Below are 10,358 nucleotides of genomic sequence, written 5' to 3' on the forward strand. Positions count from 1 at the left end.
ATGTTACATCCGGTGCCCGATTTCGGCCTAATAGCTTCCATCCCAAAAACTGCCAAGTCTATCACCCATGTTACATCCGGTGCCCGATTTCGGCCTAATAGCTTCCATCCCAAAAACTGCCAAGTCTATCACCCATGTTACATCCGGTGCCCGATTTCGGCCTAATAGCTTCCATCCCAAAAACTGCCAAGTCTATCACCCATGTTACATCCGGTGCCCGATTTCGGCCTAATAGCTTCCATCCCAAAAACTGCCAAGTCTATCACCCATGTTACATCCGGTGCCCGATTTCGGCCTAATAGCTTCCATCCCAAAAACTGCCAAGTCTATCACCCATGTTACATCCGGTGCCCGATTTCGGCCTAATAGCTTCCATCCCAAAAACTGCCAAGTCTATCACCCATGTTACATCCGGTGCCCGATTTCGGCCTAATAGCTTCCATCCCAAAAACTGCCAAGTCTATCACCCATGTTACATCCGGTGCCCGATTTCGGCCTAATAGCTTCCATCCCAAAAACTGCCAAGTCTATCACCCATGTTACATCCGGTGCCCGATTTCGGCCTAATAGCTTCCATCCCAAACACTGCCAAGTCTATCACCCATGTTACATCCGGTGCCCGATTTCGGCCTAATAGCTTCCATCCCAAAAACTGCCAAGTCTATCACCCATGTTACATCCGGTGCCCGATTTCGTCCTAATAGCTTCCATCCCAAACACTGCCAAGTCTATCACCTATGTTACATCCGGTGCCCGATTTCGGCCTAATAGCTTCCATCCCAAAAACTGCCAAGTCTATCACCCATGTTACATCCGGTGCCCGATTTCGGCCTAATAGCTTCCATCCCAAAAACTGCCAAGTCTATCACCCATGTTACATCCGGTGCCCGATTTCGGCCTAATAGCTTCCATCCCAAAAACTGCCAAGTCTATCACCCATGTTACATCCGGTGCCCGATTTCGGCCTAATAGCTTCCATCCCAAAAACTGCCAAGTCTATCACCCATGTTACATCCGGTGCCCGATTTCGGCCTAATAGCTTCCATCCCAAAAACTGCCAAGTCTATCACCCATGTTACATCCGGTGCCCGATTTCGGCCTAATAGCTTCCATCCCAAAAACTGCCAAGTCTATCACCCATGTTACATCCGGTGCCCGATTTCGGCCTAATAGCTTCCATCCCAAACACTGCCAAGTCTATCACCCATGTTACATCCGGTGCCCGATTTCGGCCTAATAGCTTCCATCCCAAAAACTGCCAAGTCTATCACCCATGTTACATCCGGTGCCCGATTTCGCCTAATAGCTTCCATCCCAAAAACTGCCAAGTCTATCACCCATGTTACATCCGGTGCCCGATTTCGGCCTAATAGCTTCCATCCGAAAAACTGCCAAGTCTATCACCCATGTTACATCCGGTGCCCGATTTCGGCCTAATAGCTTCCATCCGAAAAACTGCCAAGTCTATCACCCATGTTACATCCGGTGCCCGATTTCGGCCTAATAGCTTCCACTCCAAAAACTGCCAAGTCTATCACCCATGTTACATCCGGCGCCCGATTTCAGCCTAATAGCTTCCATCCCAAAAACTGCCAAGTCTATCACCCATGTTACATCCGGTGCCCGATTTCGTCCTAATAGCTTCCATCCCAAAACACTGCCAAGTCTATCACCCATGTTACATCCGGTGCCCGATTTCCGCCTAATAGCTTCCATCCCAAAAACTGCCAAGTCTATCACCCATGTTACATCCGGTGCCCGATTTCGGCCTAATAGCTTCCATCCCAAAAACTGCCAAGTCTATCACCCATGTTACATCCGGCGCCCGATTTCAGCCTAATAGCTTCCATCCCAAAAACTGCCAAGTCTATCACCCATGTTACATCCGGTGCCCGATTTCGTCCTAATAGCTTCCATCCAAAACACTGCCAAGTCTATCACCCATGTTACATCCGGTGCCCGATTTCCGCAGAATAGCTTCCATCCCAAAAACTGCCAAGTCTATCACCCATGTTACATCCGGTGCCCGATTTCGGCCTAATAGCTTCCATCCCAAAAACTTCCAAGTCTATCACCCATGTTACATCCGGTGCCCGATTTCGGCCTAATAGCTTCCATCCCAAAAACTGCCAAGTCTATCACCCATGTTACATCCGGTGCCCGATTTCGGCCTAATAGCTTCCATCCCAAAAACTGCCAAGTCTATCACCCATGTTACATCCGGTGCCAGCTATGAAGAAAGAAGTGGCACAGTTCGTGTCAGCCTGCGAAGTGTGTCAGAGGGTGAAGCTGGAACATCAGAAGCAGGCTGGAATGCTTAACCCGCTACCTATTCTAGAGTGGAAATGGGAGAATATAGCTATGGACTTTGTAGTGGGGTTACCGGCGGCGTCCAACAGAGTGGACTCCATATGGGTGATTGTGGACAGACTCACCAAATCTGCTCACTTCATTCCTGTCAGGAGTGGCTACTCTGTAGACAAGTTGGCGTAGGTATATGTAGATGAGATCGTCAGGCTGCATGGGGTTCCTGTTTCGATAGTGGCAGATCGAGGGCCCCAGTTCACCTCCAGGTTTTGGCGGAGTCTGCAGAACGCCATGGGTACCAGATTGGATTTTAGCACTGCTTTCCATCCATAGACGGACGGACAATCAGAGAGGACCATCCAGACCATAGAGGATATGCTCAGAATGTGTGTGCTGGACTTTGGAGGTTCTTGGAGGTAGCATCTACCTTTGGTGGAGTTTGCCTACAATAACAGCCATCATGCTAGCATCGGGATGGCTCCATATGAAGCTTTATATGGAAGGAAGTGCAGATCACCTGTTTACTGGGAAGAGGTTGGAGAAAAGGCCTTGGCAGGGCCTGAGCTAGTAAAGATTACCAGCAGGGTAGTACCCATAATCAGAGAGAGAATCAAGACTGCTGCAAGCAGACAGAAGAGTTATGCAGACGTCCGCAGAAGACAGTTAGAGTTTCAGGAGGGGGATCTGGTATTGCTCAAGGTGTCTCCTATGAAGGGAGTGGTTCGCTTCGGAAAGAAAGATAAATTAGCTCCACGGTACATCGGACCCTTTGAAATCTTGCAAAAGATTGGGAATGTGTCGTACAAGCTGGATTTACCTGCTTCTATGGAAAGAATCCATCCGGTTTTCCATGTTTCGATGTTGAGGAAATTTGTGTCAGATCCGAGCAAGGTTCTTAGTGAGCCTGATGTGGAGGTCCAAGAGGATCTCACCTATGTTGAACAGCCAGTACGGATCATAGACACCCAGATCAGAAAGTTAAGGAACAAGGAAATCCCGATGGTGAAAGTCTTGTGGAACCACCACAATTTGGAGGAATGCACTTGGGAGACACGGGAGTCTATGCTCCAGCAGTACCCTCATCTCTTTTGAGGTTAGATCTCTATGTGTTTTTGTGCTAGGTATGTATGTTATGTTTTATGCCATGCTATGTGTGCTAGTTGAGGTACATTCGGGGACGAATGTTCTTAAGGGGGGGAGAATGTAATACCCGGCTAGACTCCGGTATCGGAATTCCTACCGTCCGGTGGAATCTCGGATGTCGAAAGCCTCTAGTAGGGTAGAAACATGTTTTCATAAAATGTTTTAAGGTATTTCATGGTTTTAAGTATGAAAAATTAAATGAGTTTTTGCATGAAAAGTCTTTGGAGGAAAACCCAGGTTCGGCCGCCGAAAGTCAAGTTCGGCCGCCGAACATGCATGCGTTTTGGAGGCACGTTAGGCCCCCGAAAGCATGTGTGAGGGAAGTTCAGGTTCGGCCGCCGAAAGTCAAGTTCGGCCGCCGAACATGGCATGCATGCGGAAGCACTTTCGGCCCCCGAACGTGGCCTGGTCAGCCACTATAAAAGGGTCACTTAGCCGAAATGGGCGAGCTTTCTCCCATTTTCGGCCATAGCTAGCTTCCAACCTCCCTCTCTCCAAATCTTGTGTTCTCTCTCCAAATCTCCTCCATTTTCTTGAGTTTTCACCTCTCATTGCAAGTTTTGAGCATTTAAGACAAGTTTTGGAGCTTTGGGAACTCAGGAGCTCCTACCCCATAAAACAACTTAAATCTTACTTAAAACATACAATGAGCTTAAGATCGGCTCTTACCTCTTGAAGATCGAGAGAGAGACGACCTAAACTCGGAGATCCAAGCAAATGAGCTCCTGAGTTCCCAAAGCTCCAAAACTTGTCTTAAATGCTCAAAACTTGCAATGAGAGGTGAAAACTCAAGAAAAATGGAGGAGAATTGGAGAGAGAACACAAGATCTGGGGAGAGGGAGGTCGGAAGCTAGCTATGGCCAAAAATGGGAGAAAGCTCGCCCATTTCGGCTAAGTGACCCTTTTATAGTGGCTGGCCAGGCCACGTTCGGGGGCCGAAAGTGCTTCCGCATGCATGCCATGTTCGGTGGCCGAACTTGACTTTCGGCGGCCGAACCTGAACTTCCCTCACACATGCTTTCGGGGGCCTAACGTGCCTCTAAAACGCATGCATGTTCGGCGGCCGAACTTGACTTTCGGCGGCCGAACCTGGGTTTTCCTCCAAAGACTTTTCATGCAAAAACTCATTTAATTTTTCATACTTAAAACCATGAAATACCTTAAAACATTTTATGAAAACATGTTTCTACCCTACTAGAGGCTTCCGACATCCGAGATTCCACCGGACGGTAGGAATTCCGATACCGGAGTCTAGCCGGGTATTACATTCTCCCCCCCCTTAAGAACATTCGTCCCCTAATGTACCTCAACTAGCACACATAGCATGGCATAAAACATAACATACATACCTAGCACAAAAACACATAGAGATCTAACCTCAAAAGAGATGAGGGTACTGCTGGAGCATAGACTCCCGTGTCTCCCAAGTGCATTCCTCCAAATTGTGGTGGTTCCACAAGACTTTCACCATCGGGATTTCCTTGTTCCTTAACTTTATGATCTGGGTGTCTATGATCCGTACTGGCTGTTCAACATAGGTGAGACCCTCTTGGACCTCCACATCAGGCTCACTAAGAACCTTGCTCGGATCTGACACAAATTTCCTCAACATCGAAACATGGAAAACCGGATGGATTCTTTCCATAGAAGCAGGTAAATCCAGCTTGTACTACACATTCCCAATCTTTTGCAAGATTTCAAAGGGTCCGATGTACCGTGGAGCTAATTTATCTTTCTTTCCGAAGCGAACCACTCCCTTCATAGGAGACACCTTGAGCAATACCAGATCCCCCTCCTGAAACTCTAACTGTCTTCTGCGGACGTCTGCATAACTCTTCTGTCTGCTTGCAGCAGTCTTGATTGTCTCTCTGATTATGGGTACTACCCTGCTGGTAATCTTTACTAGCTCAGGCCCTGCCAAGGCCTTTTCTCCAACCTCTTCCCAGCAAACAGGTGATCTGCACTTCCTTCCATATAAAGCTTCATATGGAGCCATCCCGATGCTAGCATGATGGCTGTTATTGTAGGCAAACTCCACCAAAGGTAGATGCTACCTCCAAGAACCTCCAAAGTCCAGCACACACATTCTGAGCATATCCTCTATGGTCTGGATGGTCCTCTCTGATTGTCCGTCCGTCTGTGGATGGAAAGCAGTGCTAAAATCCAACCTGGTACCCATGCCGTTCTGCAGACTCCGCCAAAACCTGGAGGTGAACTGGGGCCCTCGATCTGCCACTATCGAAACAGGAACCCCATGCAGCCTGACGATCTCATCTACATATACCTGCGCCAACTTGTCTACAGAGTAGCCACTCCTGACAGGAATGAAGTGAGCAGATTTGGTGAGTCTGTCCACAATCACCCATATGGAGTCCACTCTGTTGGACGCCGCCGGTAACCCCACTACAAAGTCCATAGCTATATTCTCCCATTTCCACTATAGAATAGGTAGCGGGTTAAGCATTCCAGCCGGCTTCTGATGTTCCAGCTTCACCCTCTGACACACTTCGCAGGCTGACACGAACTGTGCCACTTCTTTCTTCATAGCTGGCCACCAATAAACCTTCTTTAGATCTTGATACATCTTGGTGGCTCCGGGGTGAATGCTGTATCTTGCATTATGAGCTTCTCTCATAATGTCTCCTTTTAGCCTAATGTCATCTGGTACACATAGTCTGCTCCCATAGCGGAGGATCCCCTTGCTGTCGAATCTGAACTCACTATCATTGCCTGACTGAACAGTCCTGGCAATCTTCACTAACTCCGGGTCCTCATGCTGTTTCTGAGCCACCTGCTCCAGAAACACGGGTGCCACTCTCATCTGGGCCACCAAGGCACCTGTACCAGACAACTCCATCTGTAGACCTTCCTCAATGAGCTTGTAAAACTCCTTCACCACTGGCCTCCTCTCTGCCGATATATGGGATAAACTGCCTAGTGACTTCCGGCTTAGGGCGTCTGCCACGACATTCGCCTTACCCGGATGATACTGAATTTTGCAATCGTAGTCACTCAGCAGCTCCACCCATCTCCTCTGTCTCAAATTCAAATCTCTTTGACTCAAGATGTACTGTAGGCTCTTATGATCCGTGAAGATCTCACATTTAACCCCATAGAGGTAGTGCCTCCACATCTTGAGTGCAAAGATTACTGCTGCCATCTCCAGGTCGTGTGTGGGGTAATTCAACTCATGCTTTCTTAGCTGCCTAGAAGCATAAGCGATCACCCTCTCCTTCTGCATTAGTACACAAACCAGTCCCACACGGGATGCATCACAAAAGACCGTAAAGTCCTCATCACTAGATGGCAGAGCTAAAACTGGTGCTGAAGTCAACCTCTTCTTAAGCTCTTCAAAACTCTCTTCGCACTGGTCGTTCCACAGAAACTTCTGATTCTTCCTAGTTAACCTGGTCAGAGGAGCTGCTATCTTTGAGAAGTTCTGAACGAACCTCCTGTAGTGACCTGCCAAACCCAAGAAACTCCTAATCTCTGTCACTGAAGTGGGTCTAGGCTAGTTAGCCACAGTTTCTGTCTTCTTGGGGTCCACCTCAATCCCATTCTTTGACACTACATGGCCCAAGAATGAAATGCTCCTCAGCCAGAATTCACATTTAGAGAACTTGGCATACAAGCCATGCTCCCTTAAGGTCTGCAAGACCAACCGTAGATGATGGGCATGCTCCTCTGCATTCCTGGAATACACCAAGATATCATCTATGAAGACAATAACAAAGTGATCCAGGTATTGGCTAAATACTCTGTTCATGAGGTCCATGAATGCTGCAGGGGCGTTGGTCAACCCGAACGGCATTACAAGGAACTCAAAATGCCCATATCTGGTCCTGAAAGCTGTCTTCGGCACATCTTCTTCTCTTATCCTTAGCTGATGGTACCCCGATCTCAGATCTATTTTGGAGAAACAACCCGCTCCGGCTAGCTGGTCGAATAGATCATCGATCCTTGGCAAAGGGTACCTATTCTTGGTAGTGACTTTGTTCAACTGCCTGTAGTCAATACAAAGTCTAAGGGATCCATCCTTCTTTCTCACAAACAAGACCGGAGCACCCCAAGGTGAGGTACTCTGTCGGATGAAACCCTTTTCTACCAGCTCTTGCAACTGCTCTTTCAACTCCTTTAACTCGGCTGGAGCCATCCTGTAGGGAGGGATAGAGATCGGTCTAGTTCCAGGCACCAACTCTATCTCGAACTCTATCTCCCTAGCAGGTGGTAAACCTGGAAGCTCATCCGGAAAAACATCCTGAAACTCTTTGACAACTGGCACCGAGGCCGGCTCCCTGACCTGACTGTCTAGCTCTCTCACATGAGCTAAGTACCCCTGACATCCCTTCCTAAGCAACCTACGAGCCTGAAGAGCTGATATCAGACCTCTAGGTGTACCCCTTTTGTCTCCTCTGAAGACGACCTCTGACCCGTTCTGATCTCTGAACCTGACTACCTTGTCCCTGCAGTCCAAGGTAGCACCATGGGTAGATAGCCAATCCATCCCTAGAATGACGTCAAAGTCTGTCAAATCTAGAACCACAAGGTCGGCGGAGAGGCATCTTCCCTCAATAAAAACTGGACTGTACTGGCAGACTGACACTGCCACCGACGGGTCACACTTGGGTCCACTGACCCATAGGGGACACTCTAACCCAGAGACTATCAGACCCAACCTCTCAACGGCTCTCAGAGCAATAAATGAATGAGATGCACCCGGGTCCATTAATGCATACACATCAGAACACCCAATGACGAGATTACCTGACACCACGGTGTTGGATGTGTTAGCCTCCTACTGAGTCATGGTGAAGATCCTGGCTGGAGCTGATGGACCTTCACCTCGGGAACCAGAAGAAGAAGCTGCCCCTCTCCTTCTACCTCTGCCACTGCCCTGAGTTGTGGCTGGAGCTGCTGGCTGTGCCACACTACCAGAAGCTGTCTGCTGGGGCTGGCCCATAAAAGGCGCTCTAGGACACTCCCGAGCTATGTGTCCCTCCTGTCCACATCTGAAACATGTATTAGTCCCAGCTCGACACACTCCCCTGTGCAGTCTTCCACATCTCTGGCATTCTGTACCATCTGAGCCTGAGCTCGAGCCACCGCCAAATCCCAGGCCGGATTTCAACTTGTTCCAAAACTTATTCTTCTTCGGCTTCCTGGTGGTGTTATCCCACCTCTTCTTACCTGAACTCTGAGAAGAGAGACCTGGCCCTCCTCTGCCTAGGGTCTTAACCCCTGAAGACTGGGTCACTGACTGCTTCACTGACCCCTCAACTATAGCACTTGCCTCCATTCTTCGAGCCATATCCACCACAGTGTGGAAACTTTCCCTCTCAGCTGACTGAATCAATGAGGAGTACCTGGAATGCAGCTTCATAACATACCTCTTCGCTTTCTTCGTATCTGTATCTAGAGCTTGCCATGAAAAAGGCAATAGCTCCAAGAATTTATCCGTGAACTCCTCTACACCCATATGCCCTGACTGCCTCAGTTGCTCAAACTCAATCATCTTCAGTTCTCTGGAACTGTCTGGAAAAGCTCAACCAGCGAACTCATTCGCAAATTCTTCCCATGTCATACCGTATAGTCTCGGGTCCACATAACACTTGAACCATTCCCGTGCCTTCTTGCACTTTAAAGTGAACCCTGCCATCTGAATGGCCCTGCTGTCACTTGCCCCTACCTCATCAGTTATTGTCTTCACCACTCTCAGATACTCAAAGGGGTCATCCCCTGACTTGTATTTGGGAGCATCTAGCTTGAGGTAGTCTGTCATCTTTACCTTGGTCCCATCAGCTGAGCTAGGTCTAAAAGGTTGAGTAAATGGGGCTGCTGGTCCTGTAGGTGGTGGAGGTGGAGGTGCAGCATTCCCCGAGGTGGGGTTTGCCGGGTTTGGATAGAAGGGTGATTTTTGGGTTCAGGGTTCAGGGTTCAGGGTTTAGGGTTTAGGGTTTAGGGTTTAGGGTTTAGGGTCCAGGGTTTAGGGTTTAGGGTTTAGGGTTTAGGGTTTAGGGTTTAGGGTTTAGGGTTTAGGGTTTAGGGTTTAGGGTTTAGGGTTTAGGGTTTAGGGTTTAGGGTTTAGGGTTTAGGGTTTAGGGTTTAGGGTTTAGGGTTCAGGGTTTAGGGTTTAGGGTTCAGGGTTCAGGGTTCAGGGTTTAGGGTTTAGGGTTTAGGGTTTAGGGTTCAGGGTTCAGGGTTCAGGGTTTAGGGTTTAGGGTTTAGGGTTCAGGGTTCAGGGTTCAGGGTTCAGGGTTCAGGGTTCAGGGTTTAGGGTTTAGGGTTTAGGGTTTAGGGTTTAGGGTTCAGGGTTCAGGGTTCAGGGTTCAGGGTTTAGGGTTTAGGGTTTAGGGTTTAGGGTTTAGGGTTTAGGGTTCAGGGTTTAGGGTTTAGGGTTTAGGGTTTAGGGTTCAGGGTTTAGGGTTCAGGGTTTAGGGTTTAGGGTTTAGGGTTTAGGGTTCAGGGTTCAGGGTTCAGGGTTTAGGGTTTAGGGTTTAGGGTTTAGGGTTTAGGGTTTAGGGTTCAGGGTTCAGGGTTCAGGGTTTAGGGTTCAGGGTTCAGGGTTTAGGGTTCAGGGTTCAGGGTTTAGGGTTCAGGGTTCAGGGTTCAGGGTTCAGGGTTCAGGGTTTAGGGTTCAGGGTTCAGGGTTTAGGGTTTAGGGTTTAGGGTTTAGGGTTCAGGGTTTAGGGTTTAGGGTTCAGGGTTCAGGGTTTAGGGTTCAGGGTTCAGGGTTTAGGGTTTAGGGTTCAGGGTTTAGGGTTTAGGGTTTAGGGTTTAGGGTTCAGGGTTTAGGGTTCAGGGTTTAGGGTTTAGGGTTTAGGATTTAGGGTTTAGGGTTTAGGGTTTAGGGTTTAGGGTTTAGGGTTTAGGGTTTAGGGTTTAGGGTTCAGGGTTTAGGGTTCAGGGTT

This window comes from Manihot esculenta, unplaced genomic scaffold (assembly GCF_001659605.2).
Source record: "Manihot esculenta cultivar AM560-2 unplaced genomic scaffold, M.esculenta_v8 Scaffold65, whole genome shotgun sequence".
NCBI classification, from domain to species: domain Eukaryota; kingdom Viridiplantae; phylum Streptophyta; class Magnoliopsida; order Malpighiales; family Euphorbiaceae; genus Manihot; species Manihot esculenta.